Genomic DNA, 17,886 nt, shown 5'->3' on the forward strand with positions numbered 1-17,886 from the left:
GAGTCAGTTGGATAACTCTTAGGAAAAAAGGAAAGCTACATCCCTACCTCACTTATGTTATCACTAAGTACCTTATATTAAAGATGGGTAAAAGACTAAAATATACATATTAAATAGAATCACAAGAAAATTTTGAAGAAAGCTTAAGTAAGTATTTAAAAAACTTGAGTAACAAAGCTTATTTCAATAATGCCATAAAATTCAAAACAGTGCAGGAAAAGATTTTATCAATATAATCACGTAAACTCATAGAACTTTTTAAAGACAAAAAGCAACATATGGTAAATTTGAAAAAAATGAAAATTAATAAAATTATTTTCAATAGCAACATTATTAAAGCATTCATATTTTAATATGTAAATCTCTTCATAATCAATAAGGATTAAAAAATGGTATTCCTAATAGAAAACATTGGCAAGAGATATAAATAGGCAATAGACAAAGGAGGAAATGTGAGTGGCTAGTAAACACAGAGGATAGATAAATGGATAATAGATAGTCAGATAGCATGTGCATGCATGGGGTTGGAGAGGGAACGAAAGGAAAGGAAAGGGAAAATAAGGGAAGAAGAGAGGAAAATCAAAGGGAAGGAGAAAAGAAAATAAAAATTATACCATTATTCACTTAACAAACTGGAAAAAGATTTGAAGAATGGACCACTCTTGTGAACTAATATACAATATATTTTAATGTTAATTGTGCGTGGATTTGACCCAGCAGTCTCAGTTCTGGAAAGTTACTCTAGCTAATATTATAGCTATAAAAATATTCACAGCAGAATGCTTTATAGTAGAAATTATAATAAAGAAAACAACTTAAATATTCATCAAGATATTGTTTAATTGAATAATGGTTCTTATTATAATTGGATTTTATAGTTCCACTTAAATAATGATGTAGAATTAATTTATTGGAAAACATGCTCAGAACATATTATTGAGTAGAAAAATGAAGTTGCAGAACAGAATATAAGGTATTTTTCTTGTTAAATATCCTTATGCATTTATATTAATACATGCATATATGCATGAACACCTGAAAGGATTGTTACCAAACAACATCAATAGTGATCATTTCTAGGTGGTAGCATTGTTTTACATTTGTACATGTTGGGTATTATGTGACTTTTTCTATTAGAGTATATTGTTATAAAATGAATAAAAGTTATCTTCAAAGGATAAAAAGTATTTTGCAAATTTTAATTTTGACTTGCTTCTTTTAACATTTTTAATCACTGTACTGTTTACCTTGAGTAAAATGAGATGAATGTCTATGCATTTCTATTCTAGCAGCATTTTATCTGGAATTATGTAGCCTGAAGGGAAAGCTCCTTGCCCTTATCTTTCGGTATTTACTGATTATTCATTCTTGGTGTATTTGGAATTTTGCTTAATCTATAATTCAAATATACTCAGCATATCTCATAAGATTTGATTATCTAGTTTATAATTACTTTCGTTATTGTAAAATCTTGATCTTTGGTAGGTCAATAAATAGGGTTAAAAACAAACGATTTTCAACCTCTTCTTTACAACAGCTCAAAATGCCTCCATTTCATTTTGAACACTTCTCAATATCCACATAAAGCTTCTAAACAAAATTAAGTTTAATTCACTCTAAAGGAAAACACTTCTACAGATCATTTTAAAGAGGGGGGTAGCCAATTTAAATAAATTATCAAATACTCATTTTATACAGATGAGTGCTGCTAATTACAATCAGTCTCATCTATTCCTTAAAACTAGTCCAGCAAGCCTGGATAAACTTCGTCAGCAGTTAGTCACTTCATTTATTTGAAAGACTTAGAACAACATTTCTTTAAAGATATGATGTATTTTACAACTTTTACTAATTTTGATCATTTTGCAGGCATCCCCAAATAGTGGGGTTTTACAAAAATTCTGATTTTTGCATGCTTCTTCCTATTTAATATGTTGAGTCTTTAAGCATTTTCAATATTTTCCTGTCTATATACCCTAACCTCTCTCTACAGTCTACCTTTAAGTTCTCAGTTGTTTTGAGTTATCAAATAGTTGTCTACCTAAGCTATGTTGTACTGAGAAAATCATCCCATCTTTCTTGCATTGTTTAATTTACTGTAATTTGTACCTTATTTGACTGTCTCAGGGTGGTGTCATCTGAAGTATCATAATCTCTATTCCATTACTTACTTGGCTTTCTGCTATTGAATGTTGCCTTTGGTTCTACCATACTTTGATTCTAAAACAAAAGTACCGGGAAGTCTTTGAGGGTTGCTATTATCTTTTGTTTCCTTGCAGGGCCCACAGTTCCTTGCTCATTAAGAGCTGCCCAATGAATGAGCCAAACTCAGACCTCCTACAAAGCCACATCTCATGACGTTTCTAAGTGTGGGGCTCCACCTTCTTTTTTTTTTTTTTTTTTTACTTACTAGGCTTGTGATGGAAAAATCAAACCATATTGGGCTAACGCTTATAAAATCTATAGAATACCACCTGTCCTACTTTCCTAAATTGATCATGGAAAATAGCTATTGTTGTTGTAATTATCGTTTAATTTAAATAGCTATTGTTATTGTAATTGTCATTTTTCTAAAAGCTTGTTTAAGCTATTGCAAGCAGAGCAATAGAGATTTTTTTTTCAATGCTTTTGATGGATGATGTGACTTGGCTCATATTATATTCTTTATATACACTGCTTGTTATAACAGGCCCACCCACACCAAAAACCTTCTGAGGAATTATCAGCTAGAGAGCTATATGTCTGTCATTTTAGATAAATAGACTAACCTGTGCCACCACCCATCCTTTTTTATAAATTTTCAAGAGCTATGTTTTTGTTAGAAGGTAAGCTAAGTTACACGGAAAACTTATGTTTCTATCTACAGTATTTAGCACAGTGCCTCAAACATTATAGATACTCCCTAAATGTTTGCTGATCAAATAGATGTGTTTTACTTATCAAATTTGATAACAATAGCTTGAAAGTGTAGGAATGTCCTTCTCAGTTATAGTTTAAATGTTCACGATAACAGCCACAACAGAGGACCCATCTAGAGCCGTAGCTATCCGATGTTTACCAGCAGCAACATTGTAAGTTTTAAAAGTTGAGGATTCTTTGGGAATTCTTTTATCAACTTAGCAATTAATTTAAATCTACTGTAATTAATTTCTGAGAAACCTGCAAAAGCCTATTAGCTGGTATTTATAAACTAACTGACACTAACCTGGGAGAACTGGTTGGAATAAATCAGTGTGTATCAGCTAGATATGCTGCCCTGGCATCTATCCAAATAGAAACAGACTATTTCCAAGTTTCAGAAAATATAATTAAATTCAGCTTAAAATCCATCTACAATTCATTGTCTGATGTAGTGGCCCATGGAAATAAATAATTACATATTGTATTAATAGACTATCTATTTACCAGGAGTTCAAAGCACTGTTTTAACAAGCAAATATTCACAATATTTTTGTAAACTAGAAAGGAGGTGCATTTTTTTCTATATATATTATTTTCCCAATAACAGTACTTTGTAAAGTCATTGGCAGGTCAAGAGATATTCATTCTCTTTTGATTTATGGTTCAATACTTTTCCCAGTAGAACATATCACCCACCACCTCATCATCAATCTAGATCTTAACTTTCTTCTTAAAAATCAAGTGGCTCCTTGCAGATAATACCAACTTCCTTTCTAGCACTTTCTGTAATACTCTTATTCCAAAAGCTTAGCCTCTGCCTGAGGTATGACCACAGTGTCTTCTTACACACCCAAGGCTCCATTGCTTCTAATCTGAAAACACATACTGCAGATTTACCCCCTTCCCCTTCCCTATGCTGCTTTCCTTCAGCTTCATTCCCTGTGCCAAAACACATACATAGCAGGAAGTCTAACATTAATATGCTGTGGGTCCTTCCCTGGGATAAAGGTTACAATCATGTTCTCTTCCTTTCGTATTAAACTGCTCGTTACCTGTTTGGACTTTCATTGACTTTCTTCAGCAGACAATTTACTTGACTACTTGGATTCATAATATGCTCTTAAGTCTCCTTTCATTCGAAAATTTTACTTTTCAAAAATCTACTTGCCTATCCCCCGCTAAGATAACTCAATAAATAAACTATAGAGTTGATCCCCACAGCCCCCCAACCCATGCTAAGACCTGCTAGACAGAGAGCTCCTCGAGGTTTTGCATCCTTAGCATAGGCTGTCCTGGTCATTCTCTCAGCTTGCAGATGTCCTGCTACATTGTCAACCTGCTCCTTTACTATCCATCAAGAATACCTCTCCTTAACTAGGCTCTTGTCCTGGCTTTTCTTGAGATTCGGTTAAATCATTATCTTAACACTAACATGGCCCCTCAAAAATGTAGGAACGTCACTTACCCCTGTAGCTGCTCACGATGGCTAATAAATAGGCTTTTGCTATAAAGAGACAGGGACAAGGCCGGGCACAGTGGCTCACGCCTGTAATCCCAGCACTTTGGGAGGCCGAGGCAGGCAGATCATGAGGTCAAGAGATCGAGACCATCCTGGCCATGGTGAAACCCCATCTCTACTAAAAATACAAAAATTAGCTGGGCATGGTGGCACGTGCCTGTGGTCCCAGTTATTTGGGAGGCTGAGACGGAAGAACGCTTGAACCCAGGAGGCGGAGGTTGCAGTGAGCCAAAATTGCACTGCTGCACTCCAGCCTGGTGACAGAACAAGACTTGTCTCAAAAAAAAAAAAAAAAAAAAAAAGAGACAGGAACAGAATGTTATGTTACAAGTTAGTGGAATGTAGTGAGTGCAGAAACACTTACGTTCAAGAATTCCAAGATAGATAGATAGATAGGCTAAAAATTTATAGATCTCAGGTAAAGGGGAAGCAATGGTATATGCAATATTATGTTTATACCTGATCTTGGCTTCAGCTGAAAACAATGTATTTATATTGTAAGCAATATAAGCATAATTAGAAACCAGTTTAATTTTTTAAACATCGTAGAATATAACATCCACTTTTCTGTGCTCTTCGATTTTTAACAATGTGCATGTATTATCTTTATAACATTAAACTTAGTTTAAAAAACATAGTCTCATGAAGGCCATGAGAAACTGAGAAAAATGAGGATAAATTAATACCCTTAAAATTTTCCATTGATGTATGTGAATAGATATCGAAATGTTGGTGTGAAAATTCAATGGTCATGTGTTTTCCTTCTCCTTTCATTTTCATAAGAGAAGAAAGGAAATTTGGTTTGATATTATCAGTTTTGATTTGCTCACCCGAAAGGTCTGGAATAAAGAACAAATCATTATAAATTCCTGTAGTTGCAATCATTGTGGAAAATGGTGATTTGATTTTATTAACTCACTAATTCAATTAAAAGGAGACTAGCAAAAATCATCTTAGGAGAGATTCTGAACTCTTTACTTAAAAACTACCGTGTAACCTCAGGGTTTTGCTGAAGTGGATATTGTAGGTAGAAAAGTCTCTGATAATCTTCGGCAATTATACTTTGCTAAATGAGCATGACTGAAGTTCAGGTAGGAAATGTCTATGAATTCCTGGTGTCTTGGAAGAAGCCTTTTGGCTATTTGGGTGTTTTATGTCAATTTAATTCTTTCTGGATCTTGAGGAACTGAGATAAGCTCGGAAGGAATCATAGAAAAAGAACAGGAAATCCCCAGGCCCCTTGAAACAGTTCTGACTTGTCTCCAGCCTGGTTATAAGTGCTACCATTCTTTCCTTACCTCATTCAAACACTTCATTCTAAAATGCATCCTTTACAGTTATTGGGATCTTGATGTGTGCCAGGAATTGCTTCAAAGCTTTCATGTATTAACTCATTTAGTCTTTACAGCGATGAGGCAAAAGTGTATTAAGTAGCCTGGCCAAGGTTAAATAGCGAGTAATAGGCAGCATGGAGACTTGGACTGCAGAGCTCACTATCCTCTACTCCCTGTTTGTTTTCATCCAATCGTGAAAACTACAAACTCCTCACTGAGGGCAGACAGCTACTTGGATTAGATTAGCAACGCTGAATTTTATGGGATATTCTTTTAAAATAGATATTATATTATTTACTTTGTATTTTTTTTAATCAAGCCAAATTAGAAAACAATTGTATTACCCAGTAAAACTGCAAAGTTTAATTCTGCTGGAAAATAGAATTGGCCACTTATGAACTATGCCAACTCATTGATAATGATGAAAGTAGGCATTCCTGAGCCTTCTTGGCCTCTTTTACATCTCTCAGCATCTAAATGGCAATTGGGTGTCTTGCTGAATCTTACCCAGCTGGCAGTCTAAAGTCTTGGTGATAATTCAGAATTTTTGTCTGCCTGAGTATAATTCAAATGCAGGGCCAAATATTCTCTTCAAGCCAAGTTATGATTAATATTGGAAGTGTCTTCTTTGGAGACATGACTGGGCTGGGAAGCATGAGGTTTGAATTTGAGGGCTGGATCCTCTCCCAGTTCGTTCTGTGGTACTGGGTTAACACTTTTCATTTCCTGAGTCTCAACTCCTACATATATGGAAAGATAGTTTGAAATAAACAATCTATAAGATTTCTTTGAGTCCAAGACCCTATGATCATCTGAATTAATGAAAGAAAGAACCTATTATGTACATGGGAAAAAGGCAGCGGTATCATTTTCTAAGACTTTTATTTTTAGATGACTAAGAACAAGAGGAATAACCCAATTTCTAATATTTCAAAAAAAATAGGACTTCCACAATGTTAAGTTCTGTCTTTAATTATATATGTTAGCTTTTTCTTAAAAACAAAAAAATATCCTTAGAAAGAAAGATAAAGACAGGAAAAGGAAGGAAAAGTTTAAGTGTTCTTATTTATTAAGGCTCAAGAAACCAGTTAACGCTGCTTTTATAAACTTGAATAAAATGATTTGGTAACAAGGTAGAACCTACATGTAGCATTCCTTAGCTTGCCTGCGAGAAATACTGTAATTCCCTAGGTCTCAAGAAAGATCTGGGCTGTTGCTGTTCACTGGGGCATAAATATTTGCAGTGATGTACAAGAGTGTGAAGGATCTCCTCTGAGCCACTGAAAAACACCCTTCATGTTCCTGGAGTGTCAATTTTACTTACTGATTTTGAGGAGATGAATTTTTATTTCTATATAAAAACAAGTACATAAACATAAATCACTTAGGTAAGAAGAAAAATCCTCTATTAATGGTGAAGAAACACATGAATATTAATAGATTACTATCCCTACCAGATGCTTCAGGTGACTACAGCCAGCTCCAGTGGTGAGTTTTCTCTCTTTTGCCTCTAGGATACTAAGAAGAAAAACTCTGAGTAGCAGTGGTTGTGGGTATATAAAATATTTATTGACATAGTTTGCAATAGGAATAAAATTTGAAGCTTCTCTCTTAATATCAGATGTAGTTTTGCATCATGAAAAAGCATTTTCTTTAGTATCAGACCGAAGCAGATCAGACTAATAGATCTGTAATTTACTGGGTTTATAGACTGGGCAAGTTGCTTCATTTTGCAGAGCCTCAGTTTCCTCATTTAGAAAAAAGTGATAATAACTTAAAAAGGTTATCAAGAGTATTGAATTAGATAAATTGGGTAAGATACTTTGCTCAGTGCCTTTTATAGTAAAATTCTACAATAAACATTTGTTTCTTTCCCTTTTCATCTTCTTGCTTGGAACGGTAATAGTTCCATTTTAAATTATCTGAATTCTGACAAGTAAATATCTTTAGGATTTATATGCTTACAAGCTTTCAAAGTAAAAATCTGAAATGTTGATTAATTGCAAAGAATGATATAAGAAGCTATTTGTTAAAGTAGCCAACTATTTTTGTGGACGTACTTTTTCTTATGTAACTATGCTATCCTGCATACCATGCAAAATACGTATACATATTCTCTCACTCACAGATGTAGAATACAATGCTACAAGGAATTTTGAGATGAATCCAGCCATTTCAAAGTAGATTCATCTATGATCCATAAATATTGCTCAAGTTCCCTAATTATTAACTCAGGAACCATAACCCTTGCTTACTATTGAGCTTGCTTCCTTCTCTTTCTCTTCCTTTATTCTCTCCCTTTCCTCTTCTGTCTTCTCCTCTCTTTTCCTTTTCTACCTTTTTCTTCTTTCCTTCACAAATATCTGATAAGCACCTATAGTCCACCACCATGCTAAGTACAGGAGATACAAAAAGACTGGAAACCATTCTTGTCCTCAGACAACTCATAGGTCAGTGAAGAGAAAAGGAGGCAAACCAAAAGTAACATCACCTTAAAGCGAGTATGAATGAAAACATGTTCAAAGCACCGAGGGGCCACTAGGAATGATCCATCTTCACTCCCCAAAGGCCCTTGTTTCCAACTTCTTTCAGATATAGACTGTATCGTATTTTTCTCTGGGTCTGGAATTTCTAAACTGACACATAGTTCACTTCTATGATTTCATTTATTCAAGGGTCCCTTGAATAGCAAATTATGCTAGACATTGCCATTTATTGGCATTCATGTTGAAAATCTGTGTGAGTCTGTGTGTGTGCGTGTGTGTGTGTGTGTGTGTGTGTGTGTGTGTGTATGCATGTTAGATGAACATGCTCTATTAAGAACAAAGATTTTAGATAGAGGGCTGCTTGGATAAGAAAAGTTTTGTCATGAATGATTTCAAAATCAATATCAAAATTGCAGTCATTTCTCAAAAGATTGAAAAGTAGAATGGAGAGAGGAGATAAAGGAACATGTAAGCCACAGAGGAAAATATGTAATCAGCTATTTTATAAGAGAAAAAATGCATTTTGAATAAAATCAGCAACACTGGGTGAAGGTGATAGGTGAATTATAATAGTTTTTAATTTTGACTTATTCAAATTAGAAACATATCCAGAGTTTATTCAGTTTTTGTCATTTCTGTTTTATTTATTTATTTATTTAATTTTAGACGGAGTTTCACTCTTGTTACCCAGGCTGGAGTGCAATGGCGCAATCTCGGCTCACTGCAACCTCCGCCTCCTGGGTTCAGGCAATTCTCCTGTCTCAGCCTCCTGAGTAGCTGGGATTACAGGCACATGCCACTATGCCCTGCTAATTTTTTGTATTTTTAGTAAAGACAGGGTTTCACCATATTGACCAGGATGGTCTTGATCTCTTGACCTCATGATCCACCCGCCTCGGCCTCCCAAAGTGCTGGGATTACAGCACTTTTGTTTTTTATTTACTAAATTACGTATAGTCTTGTTCACTTGATACAAAAGTCAGCGATCAAAGCTAATTTCACTAATTATTTTACTGGGCATGTCTACTGTACTTTTTAGAATATGTCTAAATCAGTGACTATTAAACATTCAATATGCCTGAATGCATGAGGATTATTTAATCACGTGTCTGTGTATGAGCAAAGGCACTAACATGGGGCCTTAGATCCATACTAGCTCTCATACAGACTCATAAAGAGACAATTGTCACAATAGAGAGACTTAGCAGTTTCCTTTGGGCAGTCCAATGTGAAAACCAGGGAAGCAGTTATCATAACACTGAGATGGGTGGAAAGGGACTAGCAAAGCAATCACCCATTTTCATAATGGTATGGTGATATGCCTCCCTTTCTCTTGCTAGGTTCCACAGATCCTAAATTAAAGATGTCCCAGAAAAGTTCTAGAGTACTATTAGACCTCACACTTCGCTTTGGAAGCTGTCATTCCCCTCCTTGGGCCCCACAACTGCAGTATAATCTTCAGTGACAGGAGGAAATCCTTGTTTGTACAGAAGTCTCCGCAGGATGGAGAATTGGAAAGGGCCCATTATCTATTTTGAGCTGTTCAAGAAAGGTCTCAGGATATGTTTTCCCACTGAAATATTGTTATAAATGATTTGATTCATAGATTGTTTAAAATCCCATTTCAGCCAATTATAGTTTTAAAAGTCATTTGTAATATAGGCACATCTATGGATGAACTTTATATTCTCTCTTATGTTGAAGTATTGTTATTTTAACTATATCCTTACTCTTCAGACTTGAGAAAGTCTCCTTTATTTATGCTTTTACTATTCCTCATGATTTTCCCTTAGAGCACATACAACAGTTTTATATTACATGATTTTATAAATATTGGTTGCCTTCCTCTTTGGACTGTAAGCTCCTCAAGGGCATAGTCCATGTCTCATTTACTTGCCTTATACCCTCAACCTCTGTCCCAGTCCCTAGTACATAGTGCACATGCTACAAATTCCAGAATTAATGAAATGTTAAATAAAAGAGTGAGTGTTTACTATGATTAAGGGGCCGGACTAGTTATATATATTAAAATGATGAATATAAGGCACATTATCTGCCTTCAGGAAGCACACAGTTTACCTTGAACCAGGAATGAAAGAAGGAGAACATGTATTTTAACTAGAATATAGGGCATAAATGTTACGTGATAAAAAGTCATAGGTGAAATCAAGCAATACAGAGGGAGAAGACATTAGTTATTTACAGCATAATTTTAATGGGAAAATATATAAGTTTTGAAAACCTGATTTACAAACTGAATTTTGCAACATAATGTAAGTTGGAAAATGTTCATTTATGTTTTAGGTATAACCCTTCTATAATGTTCATTCATTTCAAAACCAGCATAGAAAATATTTTGTTGCCTGTAATCCCAGAACTTTGGAAGGCCAAGGCAGGTGGATCACCTGTTGTCAGAAGTTAGAGACCAGCCTGGTTAACATGGCGAAAGTCCATCTATGCTAAAACTGGGCGAAAGAATGAAACTTTGTCTCAAAAAAAAAAAAAAAAAAAGAAAAGAAAGGAAGTAAAAAGAAAAAATGAAAAGAAAATATAAATATGTTGTTAAAGAGTTTAATTTCTAAATTGATGTCAAAAAATATTTCAGCACAGCCAAAGAACAAAATCATTATTGTATATATAAAATCTTTGTCCTCCTATTTTTAGAAAAAAATGAAATTGTGTTCAGCATAGAATTAAGTGGAAAACATTACATGTATAATATTCTTGTCTTTGTGAAAAGTTGGTGAGCTTCGGAGCAAAATGCATTTGGTTTGGATCCTAACACTACTAGAGTAGTTTGGCGAAGTTTCTAATCTCTTTTAGCTTTACTTTTTCTCATCTAAATAAGAAGAAAAGCCTACTTATTTTGTAGGTTTTTCACTGGATAAGATTTAGTGTATGTTGCAGTACTTGGCACAAACTAAGTGCTCAATAAAGATTACCTTTTGTGATAACAATTATTTTTATTATGTTTAAGCATCCACTCTTTGCCAAGAACTCTAAATTGATTACTGTGGAGATACACTATAAAATTGAATCTGGCTCTCTGCTCTTAAAAAAAAAAAAAAAAAAAAGCTTATATCTTAATCTAATAAGAGTTTTAGAGTAATCTGCAAAGAAGTGAAAACAGTAACAAAGTTGACATGAACATCAAAGCAATGTAATATAATGCAAATTTGTGACTGGAATACTTTGGGGATGATCCATGAGGAGTCCATAAGGAAGATGTTCACTGAGCAGGATTATTCAAAGGAGTGAGGAACCCATCTCATTAGTTGGAGAATGTCAGAAACCATGGTAGGAGAAGGACCTAAGAGTCCAAAAGAGGAGCCAAACTAGTTCAGTCTGAAGAGAACGAGCTGTGTTTTTTTTTTTTTTTTTTTTTTTTTTTTTTTTGCAGCTGAGTGTAGAGTTAATGGTTTCTTCAAATGTCTGCTGGGATGGATGTCACACATGCATGTCTTGTGAGTGCCTAATATAAATCCCACATATTTTCCTTCGCTTTCACTTCCCAAGTGTCTTCCTTCTTTAGTAATCTTCCTCTCAGTTAAGAGCGTGACTATATTCTTTAGTTTTAAACTAATTTTCTTTTACATTTTCCTCTCCTCTCTGCCTATATCCCCTCACCTATATCCCCTCGCCTCTACATTTAGCTCGGTTCTTTGCATCTCACATATGTCTTCTTCTTTCGATTCCAACAGCCACATCAGCCACATCCTTGGAGACCTCTCACACTTCTCACCAGAACCACTGCAACAACTTTCAACTTCCTTGTCACGACTACCCTCACACAGAAATGCTGCCCAATTTATACATGTGTTCATGCCAACTCCTTGTTCAAGCAAACTCTGCAGATTTCCTATTGCACACAGGAAAGAAAAAAGAACTATGATACATTCTTATGTTTGTGTATCCAAGTTCTTCAAAGTTCGGAGCTAATTAATCTTTCCTTTCTTATTTCCTATTGCAAACATTTCTCATTTTCTCTTTCTTTACATCCTTGGATCTTAAGCTCTGCCCATACCAGATTATTTCCCAAACATGATCCACATCTCCTGTTTCAAAGCTCTGGTTTTTCAAGACCTTGCCTAAAAGCTGTTCTTCCCACATGTGCTTGCAAGAACTGTTTGCCTTTGAAAGTCCACCTCAGAATCCACCTCTTAAGAGAGATATTTATAGATAACCCATGTCAAAGGAATAGATTTAACCGAACTTTATACTTGATCATCCTTTAAGTTAGAAGTATGCTTGAATCCACCCTGAGACTTTGAACTCTTCATGGGTAAAGGGTAATTCTTATTCATCTATGAACCTTCCTTAAAGCAGAACCCAGCCAGCACATACTACAGGTACACAATAAAAATTGAACTGTTTAATCAAATACTGAAAGTCTTAGTTCAAGACATGATTTATATAGTCACTTGATTATCTGATATATTTTTATGTTTGGATATGTCTTTTTAAAAAATATTTAAGTTCAAAAAGAGCACATAGAAGCTGGTTTTCCTTAAGGCTAATGAAACTGAGACTTCACATACCCTCTTCTGCATGGTGCCCATGTCAATGCCCTGGGAAGGGCCCTAGTATAGATTTTCATCTTTACATAATTTTGCAAAATTTACGAAAGCATAATAATTAAGCTATAGTTGGATAAGACTTCTGTGTTTTTTGTATCTATTTTATTCATTTCTTAAATAGGGCTCCTAAAATTATCAAGAAACCGTACAAGCTTTAGGCCCCAACAGAGCAGAATCTGTCTCCTGCATGTGTGTGTGGGAAGACCTCCCCCATGGAGGCAACTGGGAGCTCATCACAATGGGCAGCTACTTAGCTGGGACTGCCTAGATCTGAGTTAAGATGACTTCACCACAGTAGAAAGAGGCCACAGTTCGTTAGAGTTTACATTCGCCTTGTTAATCCTCCATGAGACTTATCACCTCAATATGTGGTGCTGTTGGTTGGCCAAGAGGCTTTCATTTGACAGGACTGGTGATGTTTTTATTGGGTTGCTGGCTTTTCCATCTGTAGATAAGTCCATGGATCTCAGCAATTTGGTTGGGGTATACGTGGAGGAGGCACCTTGTGAGTTCACTAATCTGACTACCATGTCAGCATCAGTGGAAACAAAGGCACCAGTTCCAGCATCTGATTCTCCTAATAGAGGATACCAACAATGGGAAAGGCAGACCCCTATAGGAAACTTGGTCTTCATTATTCTGAATGAAAGAAAACTCTTAGAACCCCAAAATATTGTTGAAAAAGAGCTGGAAGTTGCTGGCATCTGTTTGAATAGCAGAAGCACCAACATGGGCTTTAAAAAGAAGCTTGAGAAAACTATTGGTCTCACAGCTGCTGACCTTAGAAGAGGCTGGCTGCTGAGACTGCAAAGAATCTCCTGGTGAGAAACAAGATCCGCAGTGCCAGAGTGGCTTTGCAGAGTGATGCCATAGCTAATGGTCTCATTGGTGTGGTCAAAGAAAATGTGGTATTTTCTTATCTCTAGGCAAAATAAGATTGAGCATATATCCACAAAGGAGCTAACACATCATCCATATGGTGACTCATCAGACACTCATCTCTACTCCTAAGCAATGCATTGGAGAGGATCTGTCATTAGTAAAGGCTTATACCAATCCCGAAGGCCAACCACAAAACTGTACGTCTTCAGTAGTACTCTCTGACTGAAGGCCACAGTGGAGAAAAATATTACTGAAGGTTCACAAACAAAAGAAAGCAAAAACAGAAACAAAATAAAAAGCCAGTGGCCTTCATGCAGTGACCATGTTCCCCAACCCAAGCTCTGTCTTGGCTTTGACAGCTGCTGGTCTAGGACTTAGAGGAAGAAATGAAGGCTCATAACTTCATTTTTCTCACCTTTACCAACCCTTCAGTGTTGAATTGCATGAAAGTCCTGCTCTTTTATGTGGCCAAAAAAGTAGTTTTATTACTTAAATAAGTACATCACCAACTAAGTTTCTATGTAAAATATATTCAATTCTTGGAGTTTCCTTCCTGTTTTCTCCTACCTTAACATTTGAAAACACAGGCAACTTATGAGACAATCTTTTACTCTAAACCAGGCGTCCCCAGTCTACAGCCAATGGGCCGCATGCAGCCCCCTGAGGCCATTCATCCGGCCCCTGCCGCACTTCAGGAAGGGGCACCTCTTTCATTGGTGGTCAGTGAGAGGAGCACAGTATGTGGCGGCCCTCCAACGGTCTGAGGGACAGTGAACTGGCCCCCTGTGTAAAAAGTTTGGGGACGCCTGCTCTAAACCATTTGAAATCAGCAAAATATAATGACTGATTGCAATAAACCAAAAAAACAGGTAACATTATGTTTGAATGAATAAATAGTATTGTAGTATATCATCACAGAGGTCTGTATTTTGCCACCTAGTTATTATAAATAGTAAGTATAGTTCGGTCTCAGTGAGACAAAGAGGACTATGTATGGTCCTCCTGAGAGGTCTGGAACACAATCTGGCAAGTGACTATTTCACTGTTACAGCCCGTAATGCGGGTAGTAGATGTGTGGATGTGAAGTCAGCGTTCCTCTTGCTGTTGGCACATGGGGAAGCAAGATTAACAACATTCTTCTATTGTTACTGCTCTAGTGGGAAATTGTCAGAACCAACCACTTGTAACCTTATTATCCCAAAGAGGATTTTCAAAGTAACAACCAAATTGTTCCATTTCTACAGTACCACCAGGCTGTTTCTAACCACTGACCATTTGATTGAACATAATTCAAGAGTTTATTGAATAAATTAAAATATTCAGTTATTTTTCTCTACTTAATAAAGGGAGTTGTCTTTGTAGAATTTGAGAACAAAGGTGCCTATTAGTGTAGATGGTCAATGCATGATGCTAATAAAATCGAATTCATCATTTGAGTCTTATGTTACAATCATATAATGCTCTGCAGTTAAATAGAAATGCCACATTACTGTACTTTTCACCTTCATAAGATCTTTGAGAAGTATCTGAGTCAAGTATTAACTTCATTTGGCATATGAATAAAAAAGTCTACAACAGCAAGCTAAGAGAAATTTTTGTTTTTTCGTAGAGACGGGGTTTTGCCATGTTGCCCAGGCTGATCTCAAACTTGTGAACTCAAGCAATTTGCCAGCCTCAGCCTCCTAAAGTGTTGGGATTATAGGCATGAGCCACAGCACCCAGCCACAAACCAAAAATCCTTTGATTTTTATTAACACACTAAAGTACTTACCATTTTCCCCATTTTACAGGACAGAAAACCAAGGCTGAGAGTTGTCATTTGCCCACTCAGTCACCCTTTCAGCTTACAGGCGAAGCTGTTAGTGACAGAGACAGCCCTAGAACCTAATTTGTAAGCAGGCTATGAGGTCCTCAAATGTCCACATGTTAAATGCAGAATATTCAAAGCTAAATTCCAGGTCTGTTCACCTCTCCTGTTACCAAAATGTACTCATTTCCTCTAAGGCAGGGGTGTCTAATATTTTGTCTTCCCTGAGCCACATTGAAAGATTTGTCTTGGGCCACATATAAAATACACTAATGATAGCTAATAAACTGAAAAAAAAAAAAAAAGAAACTTGTCAATTAATAATCACATAATAGTGGAGTAGTAATGGAATTGGGACTTCTCACTAAAAAATTTTACTGATAAAATATTTTAAGCCATTCAGTGTCATGTAATGTTTGTTTACTGATCTCAAAGTAAATTCTTTTTTAGAAATGCCGATATGTGTCATGGCTGGATCAGAATAAACCAAGCACAAATACACTTAAAAAATGTAGCCCATTAATAAAGATTAAAACATGTTTTCAATCTAAAATAAACTCAAGAAAATATACAAACCATGTAAACTATTCTGCTGGGGGGCAATGCCAAAATTAATAAGAAAATCTTTAATAACATGGTGATATTATCAATGAAATACAAGTTCAGGTTATGTTTAAATGCAGTGATATCTCATCACTGTATAGTCCTTTACAGTTTTCACCCCCAATTCCCTCCACTTTTCTCATAATCATATTTTGAAGTTATCAAAGTTTAAAAGACAGATGTCTTAGAGAACCCTTGATAGTCACTCTCAGTTAAAGGCTCCAAATCAACTCACTGTAATACAAGATAATTCTTTTTTTGAATGGGTGTATATAAAATGTTAGGACCAAGAGAGAACTATTACAGGCACTAAATCAGCATTTTATTATCCTTTGGCTTCACAAAAATGTTAGACACTGTCAATAGTGAAATATAGTTTTAAATCTTGTATTGGTAATTGCTAAACTGAAAACAAGTATAGGCACATTATAGTGTACACTATATTCTGTGAGAACATAGGAAAATGATATTCACTAAAGTCATACGTTCTGAGAGTAAGGGGATTAATTTTAACATAAATAAGCAAATAAAATTGATCATCTTAAAATAATGTCCTTTTTTGTCATTGCAGAAAATATTTTATTCCCCTACCTCCCAGAAGGAGGTATACATTCTATGCACATATGACTTGGAGTGGGCTCAAAGTTTGTTAAATAATGTCTTGGGGTGAGTGAGGAGGGGCAGCTGTCAAAGGAAAAGATCAATTAGCCAATTGAAATGTCGTTTCTCCACGTGCTGTAGGAAGTTGCCGTGTCTCTTTGCTTTCTCTTTCTCTCTCTCTCATTTCTTATTCTCTTGTATTTTGATTTAGATATAAAAGCTGGGACATAATTTAAACTGACAGCAGATTCAAGCAGTGTGACCTTGCCAGGATTCCAACACAATCCACTGGGGGTGAAGCAGGGGCCGAGGGAGGGGTGAGTGAGAGCGAATGAGAAAGGAGTGAGCTGGTTTTTCCAGATGGCCTGCTGCTCACATGCTCCTGGAGGGCTAGTCTCCGGTCTGGATGTTTTCAGACCTGTCTGACAGAAGAATGAGAGCTGGAATGAAAAGGGAAAGAGAAGGAAAACTAGGGAATGAGCAAAGATGAGAGCAATAGAGTGTTGATGATAATATAAGGCCCCATATGTGACTGTGTCAGGCACTGAATGACTGGTATTTAACATTTTAGAGCTTAGTCTTGCTCAGCTAGGGAGAAATAGCTAGTGTCCACTTTACTAACACAATAACCAGATAAACACTACCTTGCCAGATGACAGATACTAAAAGGATAGCTGGCAGGAGGGCACTTAAGACTTTGGTTTACAATGGACCCGCCAAAGGTTTCTGAGCAATGACTGCAATTTGTATATCCAGAGGAGGGCTGGGGGGCCAAATAGGTGTGTTTGAGATAACCACAGGCAGTATGAGATCACCTCTGGCATGTTTTTGTGACCCAGAAGGCCAGGATGCTCACTGGCAGTGTCAATAGTCTTTTCCACCATCCAGTTCCATGAGTTTACCTCTTTCCAAACTTCAGGTGGCTTGGAAAGCCCAATCAGCAGTCGGATGGTGTGAAGAATCTTCACCTAGCCAGGCCCTGGGAAAGCCTGGATGGATTGTTCCACCCCATTGCAGAGAGCACCTTTCTGGTGCCAATGTTTCTTTGCCTTGGAAAATGATAGAAAACCCCAACAAAGTTGCTAGAAGAAACTATTTTTCAAAACAGTAGAATGGGAAAACGTACGGTGGTCTGATGACTATGGTGAAATGTTTCTCAGAGGAAATAGCCACGGGA

General features: G+C 36.2%; 1 long non-coding RNA gene and 1 pseudogene across 1 annotated transcript in view; both read left to right on the forward strand.

Annotated features, from left to right (window-relative positions):
- The window catches only part of LOC141585361 (uncharacterized), a 381,268-nt gene that overhangs the window by 309,334 nt on the left and 54,048 nt on the right, over nt 1–17,886 (forward strand). The window contains exon 2 of the long non-coding RNA XR_012518778.1: nt 1–17,886. This exon is cut by the window's left edge and continues 42,353 nt beyond it; it is cut by the window's right edge and continues 54,048 nt beyond it. This is a non-coding gene — a long non-coding RNA (uncharacterized LOC141585361).
- Nucleotides 1–17,886, forward strand: part of LOC141585360 (actin, cytoplasmic 1-like) — a 451,127-nt pseudogene that overhangs the window by 115,653 nt on the left and 317,588 nt on the right.

Source organism: Saimiri boliviensis, chromosome 8 (genome assembly GCF_048565385.1).
Source record: "Saimiri boliviensis isolate mSaiBol1 chromosome 8, mSaiBol1.pri, whole genome shotgun sequence".
Classification (NCBI taxonomy): Eukaryota; Metazoa; Chordata; class Mammalia; order Primates; family Cebidae; genus Saimiri; species Saimiri boliviensis.